Source organism: Camelus bactrianus, chromosome 13, assembly GCF_048773025.1.
Source record: "Camelus bactrianus isolate YW-2024 breed Bactrian camel chromosome 13, ASM4877302v1, whole genome shotgun sequence".
Classification (NCBI taxonomy): Eukaryota; Metazoa; Chordata; class Mammalia; order Artiodactyla; family Camelidae; genus Camelus; species Camelus bactrianus.
In genome coordinates, this window is record NC_133551.1 from 56,574,178 (window position 1) to 56,599,284 (window position 25,107).

General features: G+C 47.5%; 1 long non-coding RNA gene and 1 other non-coding gene across 4 annotated transcripts in view; one reads left to right on the forward strand and one right to left on the reverse strand.

Moving 5' to 3' along the window:
- Nucleotides 1–3,084: 3,084 nt before the first annotated feature.
- LOC123616062 (uncharacterized) overlaps nt 3,085–25,107 on the reverse strand; it is a 28,844-nt gene continuing 6,821 nt past the window's right edge. Inside the window, exons 2-3 of one of the 3 annotated variants that reach the window (XR_012511351.1) lie at nt 24,715–24,876; nt 3,085–13,728 (exon numbers count right to left, since the gene is read on the reverse strand). This is a non-coding gene — a long non-coding RNA (uncharacterized LOC123616062). Of the gene's footprint in view, nt 24,877–25,107 lie in introns of all 3 variants that reach the window. The other 2 variants (XR_012511350.1, XR_012511349.1) reach the window with 2 other exon arrangements.
- On the forward strand, nt 13,967–14,041 carry TRNAG-ACC (transfer RNA glycine (anticodon ACC)). The gene has a single exon. It is a non-coding gene; the product is annotated as a tRNA-Gly (tRNA).

The window sequence follows — 25,107 nt, forward strand, 5'->3', positions numbered from 1 at the left end:
TTACCAGCCTTCTCTCAGGAAGCCAGCTAAATGAATCAGAAGACGGATTTCTGCAGCACCTCCTCCGCCATGAGCCCTCTGGCAAGTTACCATACCTCATCAGCTGGATGGGAATGACCCTACCCCTCCTGTGTGCTGACAACACTGGAGACCAAAAGACCCTTGTGGACTGGGATCCCAGGAACACAGCAGTGTTCGGTGTATGCTGATGGAGTTGAGAGAGAAAACATGGGCATTGGCAAGAGCTGTTGTCTTCCTGACTCAGGAACCAGGCTAGGCTAAGGATTCTTAACCTGAAGATTTGGAAGTCCATGGACCTCTGAAACTGAGTGTGGAATTCTGTATTTTTGTATTTTCGTAATTAGTGATAGATTAACATATTTAATGCTTATGTGTGGTAGGTTCTGTATACATTATCTCATTTCTTCTCAATAACCATGGGGAAGTAAGTACTATTACCATCTCTGTCTTATGTCTGTGCGTTTTGAGGCTCATACATCTAGGAATGGCTGAGTCTGGTCTGTGGTTCCACACCCCCACCTCTTACACTGTGCCAGTTGCTTTGACACTGCTGGGAGAAGGGAAGGATTCTCAAGGTGCTCACAATACAGGGAATGCTGAATGAAAGAAGAAATTCAAGTAGGTTTGCTCTGTCACAGTGAAGAACATGGGTCAGGGGTGCTGCCTCAGGTAAGGCCTTTTTCTGTGTCATTTTTCTTTCTTGCTTCCTTGCTATGGGCACAAAAGCTTCAAAGTACCAGATTTGCAGAGCTCTTAGGACCACCAGTATTCATTCCAGAAGGACGAGTCACTGTGGGAGAGGGGAGTCAGTCCATCCATCCGTCCCCTTCCCACCATCCCTGCTGGTTCTGGAAAGGGTGGCAGCACTCTGCTCACGGTCCGCTCTCTCAGGCTGCAGCCTCACACATCTAGTGTCATTGGGTGATTCACAACCCCAGAGGGAGCACTATCCCCCTGGCATCTTGGGAATGTGGCAGCTCTGTGTTTCAAGTTGTCCTGGGCAGTGTGACGGTGAGCTGCTCTCACAGAAGGCCCCTTTCAGGTGCCCCCAGCAGAGAGCAGAAAGGAGTAGAAAGACAAGTTGTCAGAGGCAAGGCCAGGACAAGACTTAGGCCCAGATACCCTGCCTGTAACTCAGGCTGAATAGATCTGTACTTTGAGGGTAAAATTGCTGTAGAGAAAATCATTATGTTGTATGGTGTCCCTTAGGTAAAGACTTCTGGGACAGAGCTCTCTGAGCTTAGAGCTAGGAGATCCTTTTGTTTCCTATTTAGCTGGTGTGCATTTTACTAGGTAAGAAGTGCTTCACTCTCAACTGTTTTCCTTTTGCCCTGGCAGCAAGGAAGCTCCCCTTATGTTCACTTGCTTTGCTTTCCTCTGCCATGGTTTCTTAATAAAATTCTTACCCCACCTCACCCACACTCAGCTATTGTCATTTTAAGTGTTTCCCTGCTCGGACGTGTGTTGTAAACTGCCTTGAGTCTATTTTGGAAAAGAGGTGGGGGTGGGGCGGGTATAGCTCAAGTGGTAGAGCACGTGCTTAGCATGCACAAGGTCCTGGATTCAATCCCCAGTACCTCCTCTAAAAATAAATAAACCTAGTTACCTCCCCCAACCCTGCCAAAATAAGTAATACAATAATAAACAAATCAAATATTCTTAAAGAGAAAAAAAGTGAGGTGTGAAGAAAAGGCTAATGATGTGGTACAGGAGGTCAGACTGCAGAAAAGCGGGTAGCTTCGTGCAGAAAGCGGATCAGGGTGGCTCTGGGGAGGGAGATTGGGGCATCCCAGGTAAGGGGCGTGGCCCGAGGGAAGGTACAGAGCCCACTGGCACTCACTGGCAGCTTTCACCTAGAGAGCCCCTATACTTGGGAAATCTACAACTGGTTGGAAATGGTGTTTTTCAAACTAAGCAAGGGGACCATAGAAGAGAAGTTTTTCAGCTCAAATGTAATGTCAAGAACCCAGAAGAGCAGGAGATGAGGGTGCATACATCAGCATGGAGTTGACAGCCCACCTGCATCCTTCCGTCTTCTCCTGAACTCTCCACATCAGTGCTTTAACCAGGAATTGGGTGATCCTTTGCTTTGAGACCGTAGAGGGGGGATTCTGAGTTTTACTCTCAGCTCAGTGTTCAGTCATGTGCCTAGAGGTGTAGGCATGGGTTCTAGGGGTGACAAAGATGTCCTGTGGTTAGATCTCGGCACTGACAGTAGCTCACTGTGTACCTTGGGGAGATGTTTAACTGAAGTTGAAGATCATAGCACCCATCTGTGGGTGGGCAGAGTCGATATGAATTGAAAAATAGCAGCTGCCCAATAAATGACATTTTTTCCTCTTTTCCCATGGCCATTTGCCAAGGGGGAAAAGACCCTACCATGACTACCAGGTATTTCAGGATGTGCATCTTCACCCATTCCTATTCCCCAGTGCCACCTCCATCCCCCTTGGAGTACTGCACCAGACCAAACAGGCTGCTTTTCACTGCACTGTCTGCTGAAACCACCTCTTGGGCTGGCAGTACCTGCTCTTATTCCTCAGACCCTCAATGGTTGCCTGCAGGAACTGCCCTCCTTGAAGCCAAAATGAGAGGAGTGAGAGGTCTGTGTGCTTCTGGGCAGGGGGCACCAGGGAGGTGCTGGAGTGGGCTGTGTCTGGTGAGAATTTGTTGGCTCATCCTTTGAAAACCTTTGAAAATTGCCCCAAAGGAATGAGAGCAGTACCTCCCCCTTGTGGTTGGCAGGATTAAACAAGTTCATGGATATCAAGGGCTTTAGAACAGTGACAGCCTCTGGTGCTCAGTGTGTTCCCGAGCTGGCAGCTCCAGCTCAGCAATTCCGCTTTGTTAAATATCCTAAGGAAATGACTAAGAATGTGCAGCATTTGTATAACAGAGTGAGTTGGAAAAAACCTAAGTTTCCAGCTATGGGGGAGGTAGACAGTGATTCATTCATGGAATGAAATGGTATGTGATCATGAAAATAAATCATTACAAGACAGAAGAATTTCATGATAAACTACTGAGTGAATAAACGAAAGTTCTTAAACAACAGAGAATGGGTCCATTTTTTAAAGTAAACGTTTTATTTTGGAATAACTTTTAAGTTTACAGAAGAGTTCCAAAGATAGTACAGTTTCTGCATACACTTCAGCTAGCTTCCCCTAATGTTAACATCTTACATAACGCTGGTACATTTGTCAAAGCTAAGAGATTAACACTAGAACATTATTAGACTTCAACTATTTAGTTTTCACCAGTTCTTTCACTAATGTCTTTTTTTTTTCTCTTCCAGGATTCAACCCAATATACCACATTGCATTTAGGGGTTTTTTTTGTTTGTTTGTTTTTTTAAGTTTATACACATAGGAAAGCTACTGGAAGGTTACAGATGAAAATATTTTTAACTGTGATCATAGCCGAGTGTTGGCACTAAGGGTTTAAAGTTTTTCTTGGGTCTTCTAATTTTTGTTTAATGTATCACGTAATTAACAAAAACAAAAAACTAATGCCTTCGGGCTGAGCTGGTGCCCTCTCAGATTACTCCTAGTATGGCTATGCTGTGTTGTGATTATTTATTCATTTGTCCTTCTCTTTAGACTGCCCTCAAAAGGAGGGGTCATGTCTGTTTTATCCCCCCTCTCCTCGTCTCACAGCCCAGGTGGAGCACTGATATCTGTTCGAACTAATGGGTGAAGCCAGAGAAGTTTACTGCTGCCAACTCTCACAACTAGTCTTAGCACTCTCTCAACCCAAGGAAATCCCAGGCTTACATTTCTCCAGTTTAGTGACCCCTGGCAGAAGTACTGGACCAGTGTTTAAAGTCTGCAGTCCCAGAGCTGACTCTGATGCCCATCACTGAATTAGTCGCTGTGGCCAGGGGCATGGAATATGCCAGTCAGCCAGGCCTAGCTCAGTTGGTCAGCCCTTTATACAGTGTCCAAAGAAAAGTCAGAATTCTGCTGTCCAAAGGAGGGGGATGGATGCTGAGCAGGTTAAATACAACATCAGAATCAGCTTCCAAAGCAATCATTTTAATTCCTGATTCTTTCCACCAGACTATAAACTTGAGGATAGGTCCACATCAATATTGTTCATTATTAAATCCCTAACACCTACTATAGCATGTAGTAGGGGCCTAATCAAGGTGTAAGTGAATAAATACATCTTGTGGTAAACAAAATAATTGAACTAGATGGTGTTTGAATGATTTTCATTGCAAATAACAGAAAACTGGCTTAAAGGAAATATGTTGGCTCATGCAATTGAAAAGTCTAGTGGAGCCTGACAGGGATGATTTGATCAGGACTCAATTTCTCTGCTAGTCCCTAGCTCTGTACTCTATTATCTCCTCAGGCTGGCTTCTCTCATGGCAGCAAAATGGCTGCAGCAGTTCCAGACCTCACATCTGCACTCTATACCATCTGGAGCCAAAGAGAAAATGGTGAGAATCTGTATTCCAGAATTCCCAGCAAGATTCACTGTGGGACTGATTAAGGTCATCTGGCCACCTGTTAATTGGCCATCAGGGGCAGGGGTTATTTACTGGCTTAGCTTAAATCTTGTGTCTTACCCTTAGAATGGGGGCAGGAGGGAATAGAATCAGCTTCCCTGAAAACATGTGAATTCCCAATGGAATTGAGACCTTGGAGAAGGGGGAAGCAGTCTAGATCCTGGGGAGGTAATGAATTTTGTGGCATAGACAAGGGCTGTAGGAGTTAAGAGAAGGCAGTGAGTGTTGCAGCAGCCAGAGAAGGGAGGCTTCCCAGAGAAGAGACTGAACTAAACCCTGAGGAGATGAAAGATTTAGGCAAGGGGACTAGTAGGGTGGGTGAAGAAGAGGGAAGGACCTCCTGCAAAGATGTTTTCAGCATGTCCATGTGTCACAGTTCATGCTACACCCTCTGTATGCAACATCTCAATTAATCCTCACAGCAACCTGTTAGTACCTTCATCATCTCCATTTTACAGATGAGAAACTGAAACCCAGGGGACACACAGTAAGTGCTGAAGCTGGGACTTCAACTCAGCTTGTCTGGCTCTGAGCCATGATGCTAATGAGTGAAGAGGGCCCAGGTCACCTGGGAAGTGTGCTCTAGTGGAGTGGCCTGATCTCAAAGGTCATCATAGAGGTAATGAAAAGTGTGAAGCTCGGTTCCAGATTCTCAGCTCCCAGCCTGTGTTCCTGCTGTCCCCTCTACCTGGAATTTGGAATTCTTTCTCCACCTACTTGTCTAAATCCTACCTCTTCATGACCCAGTTCAAGGCCGGAGCCCCATAATACATTAAATACTTGGCAGTACTGAACTACTTGAGTGTCTTCCCACTAGACTTCTGTGAGCACCTCACAGAACTGCACTTCATCTTTGTGTTTGAAGGGCTTGACACAGTGACCTTCCCTTTACAGTTGCCGTGGTGACCTCCTCGAGGGCCGCAGGACCATCATAGACACACAATGTAAGAGCCCTCAGATTTACCTTATCTAATCCTCTCACCTTATAGGAAGAAAATCAGGTCCAGCGAGGTTGGGACTTGGCCAAGGAAGCAGTTGACCTAGAACCCAGGAGTCTGGGCTCCCAAATGATGTGAGAAGGACATTGTTAGCTCTGGAGCCAGACTGAGCTCAAATCCCAGCTTCTCCGTGCCCAGGCTGTGTGACCTGAACAAGTCACTGAACTTCCCTGAGGTTCATGTTCCTCAGCTGTGTAGTGGGGTTGTAATGGAGTGAGGCTACCTCCCAGGGCTGCTGTGAGAAAGAAATTAGTCCTAATAGAGCTTCCAGCACAGAACCTGGCACATGGTGGGGTCGAGGGTTTTTGTTATCAGAGTTACCACCTGTGAGACGTGACGCCAGCCCCACCCAGCAGGGCCTTTGGAGTCCTCTCCTCTTCCACATCCCAGGCCACATGCCTTCCCTTCAGAGCAGCAGAGATAAAAAGGAAACCGCTGTGGCTTTGGGGTGGGGTGTGTCAGTCCCCTCCCTTGGGGTGCTGGCTCTGGCTAATATGACTCCCTTGTAGGTTAGAGTTCTCCTCCTGACCCCCGCCCCACCAACACATCCTTGCTGTTCCACTGGCCTGAGGCCACCAAGGCCAGGCACTGAGCCTCCCCTGCTTCGGCCTCAGGCTGGCACAGGTGGGGGGAAGTGGCAGACCTGCACAGGCTTGGGCTGGAGCTGGGCCAGAATCGCAGCCCGCAGCAGCAGCATGCTGTCCCTCACATGCTCATCACCAGACCAGGAGAGCAGCAAGAAAGACAGACAGCAGTGGGCAGACACCCAGAAGGCAACGTCCTTTGTCTCTGGGGTGGAGGTGCTCCCAGGGCCAGAGGGCACAATCCTGGAACTGGTCCCCCCACTCCAATCCAAAAGACATATCAGGTCATCCCCTTTTGAGATTCCCCACCCAGCCCCTGCTCCTGCTCATATGAGCCCCTGACCCGCCAGGTTCTGCTTCTCCTTGTCTGGGGGATAGTAGACAAGTCACTTCACTCCTGTGAACTTCAGCTTCCTCCCCTGTGCTGTGGCCATAATGACACCTTCTTTCAAATTAAATAGAATCCTATATGTAAGAGTGCCCCATGCTAGGTCTTCATACAGCAGGTGCTCAATATGTTTCCTCCCTCCTCTCTCAGCTGTGCTATTGCCAGGGCAGCAGTGATCAGAATTGAGACATGATTCCTTTGAAAGTTGGCAAGCTCTGACCATAGCCATTTGAAGTCATGCCTTCCATCCCTACCAGATGGACTCCCCAAACCTGAGCTTGGTCCTGTTTCTGCCCCTTACTAGGCGGCCTTCTGCAATCACTCACATTCTATGAGCCTCAGTTTCCTCATCTGCAAAATAGACACATTTATTGATTCAGCAAATTTATTCTTATCTATACTGGGCCCTCGGGACCAAGAAATAAAGATGAAGGAGACTGCCTGCCCTCAAGGACCTCTCAGTCTAGTAGGGGAGAAAGATGCAAAAATCAGAGACACATGGGGAGAGCAGTAAGAACACAGTGGGACATGACCAGCTTAGCTCAGGTAGGTTGAAGGCTTTAGAGGGGACATCAGAGCCACACCTTGAAAGACAAGCAGAAATTTGCCAGGCAGCCATCAGGGGCAGAGTTTTTGTATCAAATAAATGTGTTTTATAAATTGGGCTGCCTTTCCCTGTTAGCTCCAACCTGAACCTACTTTGCTCCCAAGGAAAAGAAAGAAATGCCCTAGGAACTCATCCCCAGGCCAAGAGTTCCTAGAACAAGGTGCAGGGGAGGGACATCACCTGCAGGGTGAAGTCTAGACTCACCAGCCTGCCACACAGAGGCCCATCCAGCTTCATCTCCCACTTGTATTTTACACTCTGACCTAACAGAACCACTTGGAGGTCCCTGAAGTCAGTACCTCCCTGAGTCTCCTCCCTGTCCAAACCTACCTGACAGCTTCCAGTTCATCTCCTGGAAACGTGACTGGGTGCCTTTTTATTTGTAAATACGTGGACTTATCCTAACTTCCCAAATGACTGGGGTTCCTTCAAGGACAAAGTGTAGGTCTCAGTCTCTTCTGAGTGCCCAGGGTCCCCCAGTACCTAGCATGAGTACTGACCCAGAGCTGCATTTCTGGAAGGAGGGTTCAAAGTCCTTCACTTCTTCAGCAAACGTCAGACTTCTGACTCTGGCCTGCAAGAAGCACAGGTTACAGTCCAGGAAGAAACACATGTTAACAGGTAATTGCAGTGTTGGGTGAGGTGGTGGAAACACACGAGAGAGCAACTACAGGTTTCTCCTGCTATCTGAAAGCAAAGCATTCCATTGAAACCTCTCATAAGCCAAAATGATGTAAGGTGAAGAAGCAATTACCTTAGGACACACAGATGCACAAAGTAAACCAAGGTAAAGCAGAGATGCTCACAGACACAGTTCAAAACTATGGCAGCTCGATGCTGAGATGCTAAGTGTAGTTCCCAGGGAAGGAGCGTGGCCATGCCACTCTCACTGCTCCAGTCCAGGTGTGCGCTGCCTCTATATAACACTGGCTGCGTAACAAATGCTGAACACTATTTTCACATTTTGCCTTGTTTTATGTAAAAGTGAAAATCCCCTTCGGATTTCTCTCGGTTAGCAAAAGCAGATACTAATATGTAGGTCTTTTGTAAAAGCAAAGTGGTGTAAAGCAAACTTTTGAAAAGCAGGGGATACCTGTAACTATGGGTGCACTGGGGAAGACTTGCAGGAGCCAACATCGAACTGGGCCTTGAAAGTGGAGCAGGAACTTACTGGGTGGTGAAAGAAGAAAAACGTATACAAGGCAAGGAGGCATGAAAAAGCACAGCACACTCCAGGGACAGCAAGGATTTGTTACGGCTGGAGCATGGGAGGAATGGCAGGGAGCTGGAAGATGAACCTAGGAAACCAGGCAGGGGCCGAAGAGGAGCAGAACTTACCCTCAGGCCAAGGGGTTTGGACACAAACCTGTCCTAGAGCCAGTTATTGAAGACTTTCAAACAGAGAAGGAATGATGGGGTCAGTTTGAGTTTTAATGTAGAGGAAATGGGATGGAGAGGCCAGGGAGGAGGCTGCTCTGTTAGTCCAGGGATTTGGGCCACTTAATAACAAGTTAACACTAGGGATCATTTTATATGGGCTCCATTCTAATTACCTTGTACATATCAACTGACTTAATTCTTCCACGACCCTGTTTTAAAGATTGAAAAACTGAGGCACAAAGAAGTTACGTGGGTGGGGAGGGTATACTTAAGTGATAGAGTGAATGCCTAGCATGCAGAAGGTCCTGGGTTTGATCCCCAGTACCGCCATTAAAAAATAAGTAAATAAACCAAATTACCTCCCCACCAACAAAAATAAATAAGTAAAAAGATAAAACTAAAAAACAAAAGTTACGTACTTTGCTTTACCGGTAAGTGGTGGAGCCTGGATTAGCACCTCGGCTGGCACACTTCAGGGCCTGTGCTTTTAGTTTGTGTGCTCTATGGGTTCTCAGCCATCATCATAGTGATAATAAGGATGCTATACGAGTGTTTGTTGAGTGCATATTCAATGCCGGGTTCTGCTCTGTATACTTTGGACTGTTACCTCAGGCTTAATCAAGTTCTAATCAGGTTGGCAAGGAGGACACTGTCCAGCTGGAAAGCCGTACCCAGAGCCCATAGTCCAATAGAGACACTGTTCTAGGCCTTGCTGTTTTTGAGCCACCCAGAGGGAAGTGGCCTGGCCACCTCCCCAAATTGCTGACAGCGACCTTTGACAGGGCCATCCAGAGCCGTGTGCTGCAGTTGGCTGAGAGCCCAGACAGAAGGGCTGAGACAGTGGGCTGCTGGGCCCCAGGGGCCTCCAGCCACCCCGGCTCAGTGCCAGACACTATGCAAGGCTGCTACAGCCCAGAGCTGAGTGGGACCAAGTACCAGGACCCCTGGGTTTGGGCCCAGCTTGGTCACTAATGTGCTGTGGGATTTGGGGCACATCCCTACCCCTCCATGGGCCTCAGTTTCCTGGACGGTGAACGAATAAGATGGCTCCTGTCCTTGACCTTCCTTCCTCATATGGCCTAAGGAGGGCAGGGCACCAAAAAAAAAAGAGACTACCAAAAAGTAGTCTCTTCTGCCAGGAAACCCAGGCCCCAGGTTATTTAGGATCTCTCCTTGGCACTAGGCCCTGGGCTGTGTACTGGGACCACAGAGCAGGGCTGAGCTGACCCCTGCCTCCAGGTTGTTCCCAGTCAGGTGTAGGGCTGGTAAACAGACAGGGAAACCAATCACAGCCCAGTGTGGTAGGTACTGTACTGCCCAGAGAGCAGGACACCCAAGGACGGGGTCTGTGGGCTCCCAGGAGGGAGCCCCTGACTCTGCCAGCAGTGGCCTGGAAGGTGTCTGAACAGGAAAAACACGGAGCTGGATCGTGTCTTGCATCTTCCAGGTAGAGGAGGAAGGTGTGTGTTCCTGTTGAGGGAACAACCTGTGCCAAGGCCTGGAGGCAGAAAATACTGGATCTGTGGAGGAAAAGGTGAGCACCATGTGGCAGATAGTGGGGAGGGGAGTGTATAAGTGTTGGAGGCAATGGGGCTGAACGGGCAGGTGGGAGGCGGCAAGGAGCTGAACTGAGCACCAAATAGCGGAGGCACAGCTGAAGGCTCCTCAGGCAGAAAGAGCAGGGCCCACACACGGGCCTCACGGGCAGCTGGGAGGGATGGAGCCCCTGGGGTCCCAGGTGGCCCACACCACCTCCTCCCTTCCTGAGGCCAAAGGTCATCCTGCCTTCCTGTTCACGGCGCTACATCCCCTCCAATCTCAGACAAAGCCTCACACAGAGCACACCTCACCCTTGTGGGCCTCATCCTCTATCTTCTGGGTTTCTCCAGCGAGCCAGTGAGGCGGCTGAGACGCAAAGAACCCACCAGGTGATGCAGAAACAGTTCTTGAGCTCCCGTGAGTCAGTCCCCATGATGACCTCTGGAGAACAGGCCAGAGAGAATTCCTGCAAGGAGCCCAGATTCTAGCTGGGAGGACAAATGCTAAACAGGGAGCACGCTGAGAATGACTTACTATCATTTTGGTTGTTTAGAAAAATACATGTAGCTAGAGAACTTTCTAACAGGGAGCTGAGCTCTCTGGGCTGACAGAGGAGGTATTCCTAAGGAAGCAATGTTGCAGTTCAAACCTGAGGATGCAGAGTTACTCAACGAAGCAGCAGTGGGAAGAGTGTTACCAAGTCCAAGGTGGTTTGTCCAAGGGTCATCTGGCCATAAAGGGGAACTGACTCAGGCCCACTGCCTCACAGGCCCCTCCCATCAGTATTTTTCTCCCATTATTCAAATGTCAACAGCAGAGACTTTCCAGACCTTTGATATTGCCAGATCCTCCCTGAGGTAGAGCTCACCTGCCCATCCAGAGGCAAACTGAAACCTAGGAAGTCCAAATGACTCACTCACGTCCGCACAGCGAGTCAGAACTCAGACAAGAACCCACATGTCTGGGCTCTGAGATACCCATGAGATCATGGAGGAAAATCGCTGCTGTCTTTCCCAGCTTTGGTTGGGCCAGACCATCTCTGGGATGACAGACACCCAAGGGACTTCTCTGGGAAACAACTTCCTTGAGGGACATGAGAGCTACTCAAGAGATCTTTTCGACTTGGGGACAGCCCCGTGATGAGCTGGAGGGTGCCCAGGAACCCCTTACTGGTAGCCCAGAGCTCAGAGCAGACTGATTCTTTCTGCCCTTCATGTTGCAAACAGAACAGCTTTTGAATGAATGGAGCATAATAAGCCTTACGCAAGGGCTGGACAGGCCTCTCGGGGATGTGGGCACCACCATCAGAAAGACCTGGGAACTGCAAGCCCTTGAGCATTGGGCCTTCAAGCCCTGAAGTGGGATAGGTATCTCTGGACTCTAAGGGGGTCTCAACTCCATTCAGGGGCCTCTGGGTCCTAAAGGAAAGGTCTCTAGGGCCCTATGAAGAGGATCTTTTAGGGGTTCTAAGGACGGGGTCTTTGGATACTGTGGACCTTGGGGAGGGGATTCTAACAATAACAGATCACGTGTAAGAAAGATGGGAACAGTTGAAGGGTTCAAATATATTTCCATGCATACATTTGTTGTATGTATGGAGTTTCTTCAGTCCCTTTCATTCCCAGAGCACTCACTCCTCGATTATCTTACGTGTTCCACATTGGCCCTCAGAGCTACATTTCCTGGAGCTGAAGAGATTGAAGATGGAGAAATGATGACAATTCTCCACGGAGAGGGGCACATCTAGAACCAGCCCCGACCCTCTCCTGTGGCCTCCATCTGCCCTTGCACCTTCTGCCAGCCTGGGACCCACCCTCCCCCAACCCAGCGGGCCTTGCCCTTCAAGACCCTGCTGAGCTGCAGGCCTTAGAAGCCAAAGAACCAATTCCCTCTCCCCACCTGAGTTCTCCTTTCTGAAAAAGCCCTGTCCGGGGAGGTAGGATGAACTGGGGACCTTAATCCTGACTCTGCATCCTTCCCTGGGTTGCTGTGAGTTTAAATGAACTCCTAGATCTGGAAGTGCTTCATAAACTGAAAAACATTGATCCAACACAAAGGGGAAACCATCACTCTGTTCCGCACAGAGATGAGTGGTTTGGAGTCACGCCTTTGAGGGGCTCACAGTCTGGGCAGACAGACACATAGACCCCCAACCCCAACATGGCATGATTAATGTGACAGACAAGGGGTGTGCCCAGCACTGTGAGGACACGGGCAACTCCTCAGGGAAAAAGAGAAGGTCCGAGATGGGGCACCTTGGAGATGGGCCCTGAGGGATGTGTGAGAGTTTACCAGGTAGACAAAAGAGAAGACGTGCATTTCAAAGGAGGGAACAGCTGGTGCAAGGCATAGGGGCTGGAAAGGGAACGGTGTCCAGCTAGAGCTGGAGCATCCAGTTAGGGATGGGGTCAAATGAGTTTCAGAAAAGCAGTCCAGGGCAGGCAGAGAAAAGCACTGAAATGCTTGCAAAGACAATTTGGAGTTCTTTTCAGTAAATAATGGGAATTCTAAAGCAGGGAAGTATAAGAAATTATTATTTCCATTTTTTACAAATTTCAAAATAAGAGCTCAGAGTAAGCAAGCAAATTGCCCAGAGCATTCATATCAGAGAAACAGAACCAATAGGATATATGTATATATATTCACATACATCATATCTATCCATATCTATTCATATATATCCATGCTTATATTTATATATGCACTTATGTTTATATTTCTACTTTATCTATAAGAGAATATATATATAAAAATTTTTTAAAAAAGAATTGGCCTCTGTGATTATGAAAGCCAGCAAGTCCCAAGACCTGCACGGTGACTTAGCAAGATGGAGACCCAGGAAAACTGGTGGTTCAGTTCCAGTCCAAGTCTGAAGCTATCTGGGCACCCTGTGAGCCAGTCAAGTTGACACATAAAATTATCACAGCCTCACAGCTAAGAAGTGGCAGAGCTGGGGTTTGATCCCAGGACTATCTGACTCGAAAACCCATTGCTGCAGCAGCCTCTGGGCAGAGATCCCAGGACTCTCTTTTCCTAGCCTGGACTCCAGCTCCATGCCAGCTGGAAAGAAGCAGCCAGTCACCAGCCAGGTTAGGCCCTGGGCCAGTCAGATAACCCAGTAGGGCTTGGGGAAGGACTAAACAACAGCCTCTCTGTTTCAGGCAAGGCTTTACAAAGGGTTTTACATCCTCTTGGGAGAAGAGGTGAGGGCAAGAGGGTTGGGAATTCAAAGGAACTCTCAGCAGGAGCAGGAGCGCCTCCTCCCTAGCCAGGTATCTGAACAGCTATGCCTCTGTCTCCGTTCTTCCCCTGCTCCCTGGCCTGGAGAGTCATTGCTTTCAAGATTGTTGGAACTGAAAAAGCCCCCAACTTCTTCAAGTCAATTCCACACCACTATGCAGGTGGTAAAACGGAGGTCCAGAGAGGGAAAGGGCTTTCCCACTCAGCCAGTCCAGTTCTTGTCAACCCCTGTTTATAGGTCTTACTGTGTTCTACTGTGTAGGGGCTTAAACTGTAAAAGGATTGAATAGGCAAGTTCAGGAGTGTGGTGACGGGACCCTCTGCCCACCAGCCTGAGGCCTCTAAGGAATAAAGATGGACCCACCTCTGTGCCTCCACTATCAGCACAGGGCCTAGCATGGAGAAGGTGTGTGGCTATTCAACAATGTCCCCACATGTTCCACAAGGTCCTGGAGTACCTATGAGAGATACAGAGGATGAATTTTCAGAGAATAGAATTTTCATGACCTGGGGCTAGTTAAACATGGAGGGTGAGAGAAAAAGAGTTGAGAATAATACATCCCAGTTTCCAGGCTTCAGCTCCTGGGTACATGGGGATAGCCCTCTCTGATTTTGAGAACAGTTGGAGGAAGAGCAGATCTAGAAGGAAGATGACAAGGGCAGCTGGGACTTTGAAATCAAAAGTAAAGGTCTGGGGGAGAGGGTATAGCTTAGTGGTAGAGTGCATGCCTACCATGCACGAGGTTCTGGGTTCAATCCCCAGTACCTCCCCCAAAAAATATATATGTAAGTAAACCTAATTACCACCTTTTCCCTTCCACCCCCCCCCCCAAAAAAGAGTAAAGATCTGGAGGAGGAAAAGTAAAAGGCTTGTTTGAAGAAGGCTGTTGGTGTGTCTTGGAGAGTGGTAAGAATTAGGTGTGAGTGGTAGAGGGTTTTGAAAGGAGGCTGAGCTTGGTCCTTGATCCCTTTTGGGCATTGGAGAGCCACTGAAGGTCTGGAAGCAGATCCTCAGAGAGATGACTCTAAAGGTCACTTCCAGCACCATGGAAATAGCATCTCCAGATTCCTCAGGGAGTAGGGGGAGGTGAAGCCGGGCTGTGCCTGCAGCAATGTCCACTTTCTTCCCTGTTCACCTTATTTGAGCTCAGCAACACTGAGAGTGGGGAGGGGTAAATGGCCATTGGGCAGATGGAGGAACTCAGATGTAGAGAGGTGAAGCGTGTGCCTGGGGTCACAGCCAGAAGGAGAATCACTTGGAGCCCTTCCCCCTTCTATTTTACAGAGATGCAATGAGAGGCCCAGAGAGGAATGTCCCCATTTTGCCCATGAGGAAGTAGAAACACAGGAAGGTTGGGTCCTCTCCAGGCTATTCAGTGAACAGTGATCAAGCCCTCCAACTGTCCTGGTGTTTTTCATCTCTCCACAGGTCTGGGCCTTTCTACTGTCCCCAAGCCCAGAGTTTACAAAATACTTGTCTTGGCCACTGTCCAAGATAATGCCATTGCCGAACCAAATGTAAGTTGACTCTCAGTAGTGAGATCCGGGGAGGGGAAACAACCTCCCACGTCTTCCAGAAAATCAGGATCTAATTCCTATCTCCCTGGGCTGTCACTGGGAGTGGCAGAATAGGGGCTGGACTGGTGGGACCAGCCTCTGGGTGACCGTGGGAAACTTCTCTGGGAAGAGGGAGGTTCTGAGGTCCAGAGATGACAAGGGGCTGGCCTGAGGCTCCATGAGCTGACACCTGTTGCTGCCTTTATCACAGCACTTGGTGAACACCAGGTACTTTCTGACAGTGATGGAGGATGGGCCCCGCCCCAGTGCCTGCCCCACAACCCACCCTGAGAACACACCAGGAGTGAGGGGCTTTCCACCCAGATCCCCAAGAGAAGTTGCTCCATCATTCTGTCTCACCACAACCATTTCCTTCTCTAAAAACTCCGTTCCCCACAGGCCCTGAGACCAGCCAGGCTCCCAGCACAGAGGACCCAAACTAGCTTATCTAGCTGTAGCCACACCAGGCTCAGGAATGTCCCAGGAGGCTCTCTTCCCTCCTCCGCTGCCACAACTGAGGGGTGGGGGGTGGCCTCAGGCTGGGCCAGGCCTGAAACCAGCAGCCCTGAGAGCAGGAGTAATATGCTCCCACTGCCTGTAAGCATCTCACATACACCCGCTCACTTAACCCTCACAGCCGTCCCGTGGGGTGGCAGCAGTTATTATCAATGGCCCTTTTACAGGTAAGGAAACTGAAAGCAGGAAAGGCTCCCAGAGTAATGACTTTACTGTCTGACTGAGCAATCTGTTCCTTCCGAGGGTCTGCTCAGTAGTGGCGAATATCAGGTTTGAGTTTCTGTTTCGCTTTTGGAGATTTTTTGGAGATTGTCTGGGAAAGAGTTAAGATATGCAATCATACCAAAGTGGAGAGGGGCCCCCAGGATGGGGAATCTGGAACAGGAAAGGAGACCTGTCTTGGCGAAGGTCACGCAGGAGGTCACTAACTGGCTGGGGTCAGACCTGGTGGCAGGAAGCACCACCAGGCTTGGACCTTGACACCTGGGCTGCCACCTCCTGTCCCTAAGGCCTCGGTTTCTCAGCTCTCTAGGACAGCCAGGGACCTTTCCAGAGCTCACATCTGGGCTGGGACCACAGATACTGGGGGCCACCTTTGCAGAAACCGGTTCGGCTGTGTGGGTGCCTAGATTCCGGCACCTTCTCCTTTGGCAGAGGCCGCTCCTCCAGCCTGGGCTGGCCTCCCTGACCCTCCATCCCCGCCTCCACCCTGCCCTACCCACTACACACCCAGCACACGGAGGACTTGAAAGGCTCTTCCACCTGTGATGCCAGGTGTGAGAGACGGGGCCTCTATCCCAGGTTGGGCCAGGCAGGAGCCTCGCCCCCCTCCCTGACCAGGCCCACCAAGGGAAGTAGAAGGTTCACTCACCTTAGGAGAAGGAGGGTCCGGCAGGTGGGCGACACCTGCTGCTGCTGACTTCGTTCATACTCTCATCTATTCATGCATTCAACGTCTCTGAAGTTTAATCATGCACTCCCTCAACAAATTCTGATCCCAGAACCTTCTAATCTTCTAATCTTCTAACCTTCTAACCTGCTCTCACTAGACACTTCCTGACAGCCACACTGGGTCACACCTTCTGCTGGACCCTGGAGACACAGAAATGAACAAGGTGGACATGGTCTCTGCTCTGGAGGAGTTTAAGAGTGTAGGAGGCAGCAGCCTGTGTCCAATGCTATCACAGAAGGAAGGGCGCTGGACAGTAACAAGACCAAGAGGGAGGTCAAGTGTTGAGAGCAGCCAGGCAAGGTACAAAGGGGAGTGGCATCTGACCTGGATCAGGAAGGGAGCAACAGTTGGCCAGGTGAAGTTAATAATAGTAACAACCCAAATATAAGCTGTTTGCAGGCTCTCACTGTGTGCTTTATTTCTATTAATTTTCATCTTTACTTCAATCTCGGGAAGTAGTTATTATAATTCTCATTCTACAGATGAGGAAACTGAGGCTGAAGCCTCCTGAAAGAGTTTAAATAAATTGTCCAAGGTGATGCAACCAATAAATACAAAAGCCAGGATTTCAGCCAGGTCTACCTCCAAGTTTAGACCTAGATTTAAGTTTAAAAATGTTAAAATGTTAACTGTAAAGGCCTGGGGGCTATACCCAAAATATTAGCAATGATAGTCTCCGAGAAGTGAGTTTATATTGTTATAAATTGACATATACTGACTTATGTATGACACAAGATAGCTATACATGTTAGAATTCACAGTTTCCCTATGGTAGATTAGTTATGTTTTCTCCAATTCTCTTTCTTCTCCCAGAAACGGAAGTTGCTTGACTGTGGGGTGGTTTTTTTTTTTCTCTTGATTACAAAAATATAGGCTCATCTTTTGAAATCAGTCCATTTAAAAATAACCACTTCCAGTGATTATTTTCCCCGTTTTTTCCTAACTTATTGCATCAAGCCTATATTATTTTTGTAATCCGAAAGTAAATGCTATTTTTAAAAAATGAATTGCACACATCAAGGACTGAGTGACCCAAACAACAGAGCTCAGGCAGTTCCTGAGAAGAAGGCTTGGGGGTTTTGGTTGACCTCAGACCATAGTGAGTCATCTGGGTGAAGTAGCTGCCAAACGCTAGGCAGACAAGTAGAAACGCAGGTCCCGGATTAGAGAAGGAAACTTCCCTGCACCACAGGGCTGATCAGACCTCATCCGAGGCTCAGGCAAATTGGAGAGCTGCCCTGCAGCTGGGGACAGACCTAAGCACGGTTGATGGACCCTGGAGAAGAGGCAACTGGGGAGAGGTTTTCACAATACACACCCAACTGGCATGCAGGTACGGGCAGGGAGACCAGGGGGTTTAAACTGCATGGAGAAATAGTGAGCAAGGAGAGGCTGGAAGACCATCTCATTAAAGGGCAGCTGTGTCAGTGATAGATGGCATTAGGGGACCTCCCTAATATGTACAGTGTTTGTAGGATATGAGGGGGGGAGAGATACATTCCCAACTCAATATCAGACAGAATGTGCTAGAACTATCGATAGTAAACAACAGTGATAACAATAATGAGAATTGTTTGTTGAGTGCTTATTGTGTGCCAAGCTTTTTATGCCTAGCACATTATATGGAATACATACATATTGTAGTACATATATTATATACAATATTAATTATGTTAAGTATATATAATATTTGGTGTGTTATATAATTATATATTAACATTTTATATATATATAGAGAGAGAGAGAGAGTTAGTTAGTTAGTTAGTTAGGCATAAAGAGCCCAGTAGTATATATATCAGTGCTTTCAAATTTGAGCTACGCTAGAACCCTCTGGAAGGCTTCTTGTAACAGATTGCTGGACCCCACCCCCAAGAATCTCTGATTCAATATGTCAGGGATGAGGCTAATTCACAGGTGATTAAATGCAGCTGGTCTGGGAACCACACTGAGAACCACAATAGTTTCTGTTATTATCCCCATTTTACAGATCAAAAAACAAACAAAACACCTCATCTGAGGCTCCTCACAGAGGCAAAATTACTGTTTAAAGCTAGTAAGTGTCAGAGCCTAGGTTTGAATCCATCCAGGTGTTTCTGACTCCAAAGTTCATGCTTAACCAAAACAATCAGTTCTTTTTTTCAATTAATTGATAACTAGAAATCAAGATCCTATTGTTTGGTAATAGACTCATGGACATAGAAAACAAACTATGGTTACCAAAGGGGAAAGGGCGGGGGAGGGATAAATCAGGAGTTTGGGGTTAAAGATTCACACTATTATATACAAAATAGATAGACAACAAGGACCTACTGTATAGCACAGGGAACTACATTCAATTTCTTGTGATAACGAATAAAGGAAAAGAATCTAAAAAAAAATATGTATGTGTAAGTATATACTGAATCGCTTTCCTATACAACCGAAACTAACATTGTAAATCAACTACACTTCAATAAAAAACAAAAAACAAAACAAAACCAAAAAAGACTCTATTGTTTGGTAACAAACCTTGATAAATTGTTTCTTCAAATTACAGAAAAATAAAAACTTTGATCCCGGGAAGAGGCTGGGCAGGAGTTACCAGTATTCCAGAGGCAGAGAAATAGCAATGCACTGGGGGAGGAGGGAGTGATGATTCAGCCCCTCCCTCCATGTGGGAGGGGTTTGGGGTTAAATTGCCCAGCTTCAGAATCAGGTTTTGTGGACTCTCTGCCAGGGCAGTGGCTCTTCCCTCTCTTTGACTGCAATTCACCAAACATGTACTGAGCATCTTATTCAACAGAGCAGGGTAGGCTGACTAATGGCCACCCAATGATATCAGGTCCTAATTCCCAGAACCTGTGAATGTTACTGGAGATGGCAAAAGGGATTTTGCTGATGTGATTATATCAAAATCTTAAAATGGGTAGATCATCCTGGATCATCGGTGTGGGCCTGATATAATCATGAATCCTCATAAGAAAGAAGGCAAGCACAAAGAGAGAGAGATTGGAAGATGCTATGCTGCTGGCTTTGAAGATAGAGGAATGGCCACAAGCCAAGGAATGCAGCTCTAGAAGCTGAAAAGACAAGAAACAGATTCTCCCTAAAGCCTCCAGAAGAAATGCAAGTCTTGTCAACACCTTGATTTTAGCCCCTGCAGGACTTATTTTGGACTTCTGACTTCCAACTATAAGATAATAAAATTGTCCTGTTTTAAGCCACTAAATTGATGGTAATTTGTTACAGAAGCTATAGGAAACTGATGACTGTAAGTGCCAAAAATAGACAACTGCCTCTGGTTGTCACATAAATGTGTGAGCCAATAACTACGCACACATCTACATTCACATTCACACTGCTTCTGCCTTGTGCATGCCAGGGAGCAGGTGCATACAGGTGCCCCAGTGGCTTCGAGCCTCAAAGAGTAAGCGTACCTGTAGCCACCTAGACCCACATAGACAAATTCTGGTTTCTTTCACATTCATAATTATAGAGAGGGTGTTTCTGAAGGAGATTCAGTTCTAAAGTCAGCACTTAGGTGGAAAGGGTATATCATGCAGAATTACATTGGAAAGCCCTTACATTACCTATAATGCATAATAATTCTTTTGCACTCTTAGGTCTGAGGATTAGGCTGAAGGCAGTAACTAAAGGAAAGGCTGTCCTGAGGTATCTGCACATTGAAGCCACTCTGTCTTTAAGTAAAATATCCCATCTCTAGGGATGAACTGAGGTTGGGCAGAGAATTTGGGAGGGCTCCTGGCAGCTGTAGGGTGATTCCAATCTGCTTTTACATTAAACATCTACCATCTTAGTGCATGTTAAAAGATTAGTTTGTTTTTGTAAAGATAATACAAATTCTGGAGTTGTATATTTGGAGGTCAGTGGTTGGAGGATAAGTTGGTGCTATTTAAATGTGCCTCGGATATGAATCCATATGGCAAACTGCAGTCAGTACAACTATGGAAAAAAGCTGGACTCATGAGAATCTATGGCTGGGGGAACATAGGATCCCACAGAAGCCTTCCTAGAGGAAGTGACATTGAATAGATACCTGCAGGACAGGTGGACAGGTGAGCATTAGCCAAGCAAGACGACTGACCAACTGACCAGGAGAATATTCTGGGCACACCAACCACCTCAGCAAGTGGCCAGAGTTGAGGCCTCCTCTGTAGACCCAAGAAAGTGACACCCACAAGCCCCCTTGCTGGCAAAAGGAACCCTGGGACTCTCTGCCCTAACCCTGAGACCTTCAGGAGCTCCTCGTCTGTGAAGGCACTGTTCCACTTCCTAGGAATTGCTGGGGATTTCTGAAGACCTGGGATTTGTTGTTCATGCCTGGGGCACTTTTTATGTTCTGGAATCATGTGACGAGGCTCTGCAGGGAGTGGTCCTAGAATCTGTGGTGACTTTGACTTGCTGTGTGACCCAGAGAGCCAGTCATTTCTCTCTGGGCCTTGATTTGTCCATCTGTAAAGTGGGTTGAGCCCTTCTAGCTCTAACAGAGTCCCTCCAGGACTGTGAAGAAATAGCGCCCTATGTGTGGTTTGAAATCCCCGGCTGTGACACCAGCTCTGAGTGGGAGTCCCGACTCCACCATTTACTGGGACCTGGGGCAAGTCATTTCACCTCCCTGAGGCTCCATTTCCTCATCTGTAAAACAGGGGCCTTTGTTTCCATCCCTCTAGATCATACGAGGATTAAATGAGATCAGGGACATAAAGCATTTGTTGCCGTTGCAGCTGCGGTCTTTTTTTTTTGTTATGGTTGCGAAATGGAATGAGTTTAACTCTGCTGATAACTACAAAACACACCACCCTCAGGGTTTACCATCAGCGCAATCTGGCAAACAGCGTCAGAAGGTCCTCTGATGGGTGTTAGGGAAACACCCAGAACTGGGTAGCTGCATTTGGCAGGAACTGAGGAAACTCCCCACGGGGAAAGTTCTGACGGGTAGGCGGTGGCTGCACTAACTTCTGAGTACAAAGATGATTCCCAGACTGAGCCACAGGAGAGGGCCTGGGATGGAGTCTGGGTGGCCCGAATTAGCTCAGGGCGCGAAAGGAAATGGTCTCACCCTCAGCTGGTAACCAGGGCCAGGACAGGCTGGGCAGGATGGACAGGAGAAGGACTGAGTCTTCCCTTACCTATGACCAGTCCCTGGACTTCTGGCCCTGCCCTTCTTTAATTCTGACCATCTGGTATCTATGTATATTGCTGCTTAGACAGTCTGACTGCTCTTTATAAAGGAATGGGAAACTGAGTCCTAGAAAGGGGCAGGGACTTGCCCAAGATCACACAGCAAATCAGAAGCAGAACTGAAGTCTCCAGGTCTCCTATCCAAGAATCTCTGACCGCATCAGGCAGCCTCCTTGACTCTGCCAAGTGAGTGAGTAGCTGGTTGTTGCCTGGCAACTCTAGTCCCAGATGTTTTCTATTTCCACATTTCCATGGGAATCAGGCCACCCAGTGACAATTGGGCTCAGGCCTCAAAGAGATGGCTCTGTTTTACAGGGCAGTAGAGAGGACAGCTTCTCGTGTTGAAACACTGACCCAGACAAGGCAGTCAGTTCCCCTCTGGGTCCTGAAGGTCCTCCCGGGCAGCCCAGACCTGTCTCTCTTTCCAGCTTATGGACAGACTCCCGTGATTCCTTCTCTCTAGGCAGAGATGAGCTGTATGAGTTGTCAGCACACACAGCAGCAAGTGCTGGAGGGGAAAATCCTGCCAAGGCTTTTTCATCACCATTGGGAGGCACCTTAAAGGAGCAATCTGGAGTCACACCAAGGCCTGAACCCTGGCTCTGCCACTCACTGGCTATGTGACCTTAGACAAGTCACACCACCTCTCTGAGTTGGTTCCTTCATCTGTAAAATGGGGTTCATCATATCTACCTCTCAGGTCTGGATAAGGAGCAAATGAAATAATGAATGTATAGGACAAGGCATAGAAGTGGGTACTCACTGTTGATATCTGTATCAGTTACCCTTCTCAATTATAAATGAGTCCACTCTAGGTCATTTAGCAGAAAAGGACCAGAGAATCAGGCCAGGAAGCTATACAGCAAAAAACAACATCCCCAGGAGGCAAGCACATAGCACAGACAGGGCAGTAGGCACCAGGGATGCTCTGCAGGCTCACGTCCCTGACACCACTATTTCACATTGCATCTCTCTCCTCCTCCACCCCATCAGCACTCCCTGTCCTCCTTACCCTGCTTAGCCCTTATCACCTTCCGATATAACTTACTTATTATGTTTACCGGTTGTCTGCTTTCCCTTGTAGGATGTAAGCACCATGAGAGCAGGGATCTTTGTTCTGTTCACTGGACAAAGTATGGCACATAGTCGGTGCTCAAAAGTACTTGTTGAATGAATGTAAATAACATCCCTGATGACATACCTGGGAAGCAGCATGGCTATGATTAGAATTCAATTTGATGTGGCCCCAAAGCTATAAAATCTTCTTCCTAGGGCTGTTATGAGGCTCCAATAAGTTCACGTGTGTTAGCCACTTAGCACAGTAACTGCTACGAAAGTTAATGTACCATAAACATTGGCTATCATCATCATCATTATTATTGCTATTAGCGGTTAATTAGCTTTACTTATTGTGTTTTTTTAAAAGGAAGTACTGAGGATTGAACCCAGGACCTCGTGCACGCTACTATCACTCAAGCTATACCCTCCCCCCTATTATTACTATTATTATTATTATTGAGGGGCCCCCCTTTCTCTCCTCCTGGGCTCTTTTTCTAAATTCCATAATAGTTCAGTCAGCTCTCAAGCCTGGCCTGACACACTGACAGGACCCTCAGAAAGGGAATACAAGTGTTTCAGGACAGCCCAAGTTGCAGGAAGCCCTGCCCCTAGCAGGAACCACTGCCCCTAGCAGGAACCAATCCTCTATGCAGCCCCGCCTACATGGTAAGTGACCTGAAATTGTTCTCTCACAATTGCAAACAACACAGACTTCCTGTGTTTTGAGAAAGGGGAAGTCCAGCCAGCAATTTACCTTGAGTCATTTATTTCAAGAAGGAAGCCCCTGCAGTTGGCAGAAGGTAGCGGAAGGAGGAAGGCTGCTCGAGGGGAGAAAAGAGGATTCTAGAAGGAGTGCTACCACTTCTCAGCTCCACACTGAGCAAGTCCCCTGTCGGGTCTTAATTTTCTCATTTGGAAAATGAGACAATGATATTCACTTCATCTGCTCCTCTGCATTGTATTAGTATCCATAAGCGTATGTGAAGAGCTAGGAATACGTAAGCAACATGCAACCAGGAGGACTTGGAATGGCTGCTAAGTCTAGAATTTAAAAAATACCCAGATCTGGATTCAAATCCTGCCTCCATCACTTTCTAGCTGTGTGTTCCTAGGCATATAATGGAACCTCTCTGAGTCTCGGTTTCTTTTTCTATAAAATTGACCCTTGGGTTTCCTCAGCTGCGAAATAATAGCTTATCTTCTAAAATGGTCTTGAGGGTTAACTGAGAAATGTACACTAAGGCTAGGAAGGACCTAGGCTCAGAGCAAGCCCTCAGGAATGGTGGCTCTTGTTTTTAATCCTCGATGACCTCTCACTTCCTCACCTCTCCCACGTGCTGTCCTGCCCAGTCCCTGCTGTGCTCAGGACAAATCTCCTTCTGAGATTGCTACTAATAGACCTTGTGAGGCCACAAATAATTGTTAAAATAATTTTACTGATTACAAAATAACAAATTCATGATAGAAAAAAATTAATCAAATAAGTAAAAAGAAGAAAATAGAGACTACACATAACTTCACCACCCAGGGATAACTGCTATTGATTGGGTGAATTTTCTTCCTGATTTCTTTTTAATGAATGTGTAACAGGATGTTAAACCCAAGTTTCCTGTCATTTTGGCAGAGGTAACAAAAGTCATGGAACATGGGTCATGGACCACGAGTCATGGACCACCCAGGCAGGGCATGCCCAAAGATGGAAAAACCGGTTCTACAGCCATTACCCCACCACCCACCTCTGGTCTGCTCATTTTGGAACACGTGTGTGTGTGTGTGTGTGTGTGTGTGTGTGTGTGTGTGTGTGTGTCTGTTTGTGTGTGGTGTGTGTGTCTGTTTGTGTGTGGTGTGTGTGTGTGTGTGTGTGTGTATGTGTGTGCATTTGAGAGAAAGACAGAGACAGAGGTAGAGACAGAGATGAAAAGAGAGGAGAGGCTGTTTGGAGGGATTTCTTTTGAAAAGGATTGTTGGTTATTGTTTGGTCCCCACAGCAACACCCCCTTCACCCCCAGAGAGGAGGGGTGAGGGTGTGTCATTTCATCACTTTAGAGTAAGGAGGCTTGTAGGGAACCACTTGACCCGTTTGAGATGTGCCTTGGGGTCTGAAGACCAAGGAGAAAGACAAGTCTAAGGCAATGACACACTCTTCTCTCATCTGCACTTCACCCAGCACAGAGCTTACCATGCTGAATTGTTAATGTCCATTGGGTTGTCTTCCTCCCCAGCTTGACCTGGACATGGCTTTCAGACAGTCTGGGCCTTGTTTCCCCTGCCCCTGCAGAAGGCTCAGCACTTAGTTGATGCTTGATAAATGTTCTGGTGATTGAAGAGAAGACTGAAGGAGCTGTGGAATCAAAAGCAGAAAGAACAAGGATTTTAGAACCACACAGATCTGAGTTCAAATCCTGCCTCTGCCATTTTGTGGCTGTGTTCCCCCGGGGGAAGTCACATCATATCTTTAACCTCATTTTTTCCACTGGTAAAATGAGGATAATTTGAGTATCTGTTCTGCAGAGTTTCGAATGAAATGAGCTCAAGCAGTGGCACATAGTAGGTGTTCCAAAATGAGGAATGA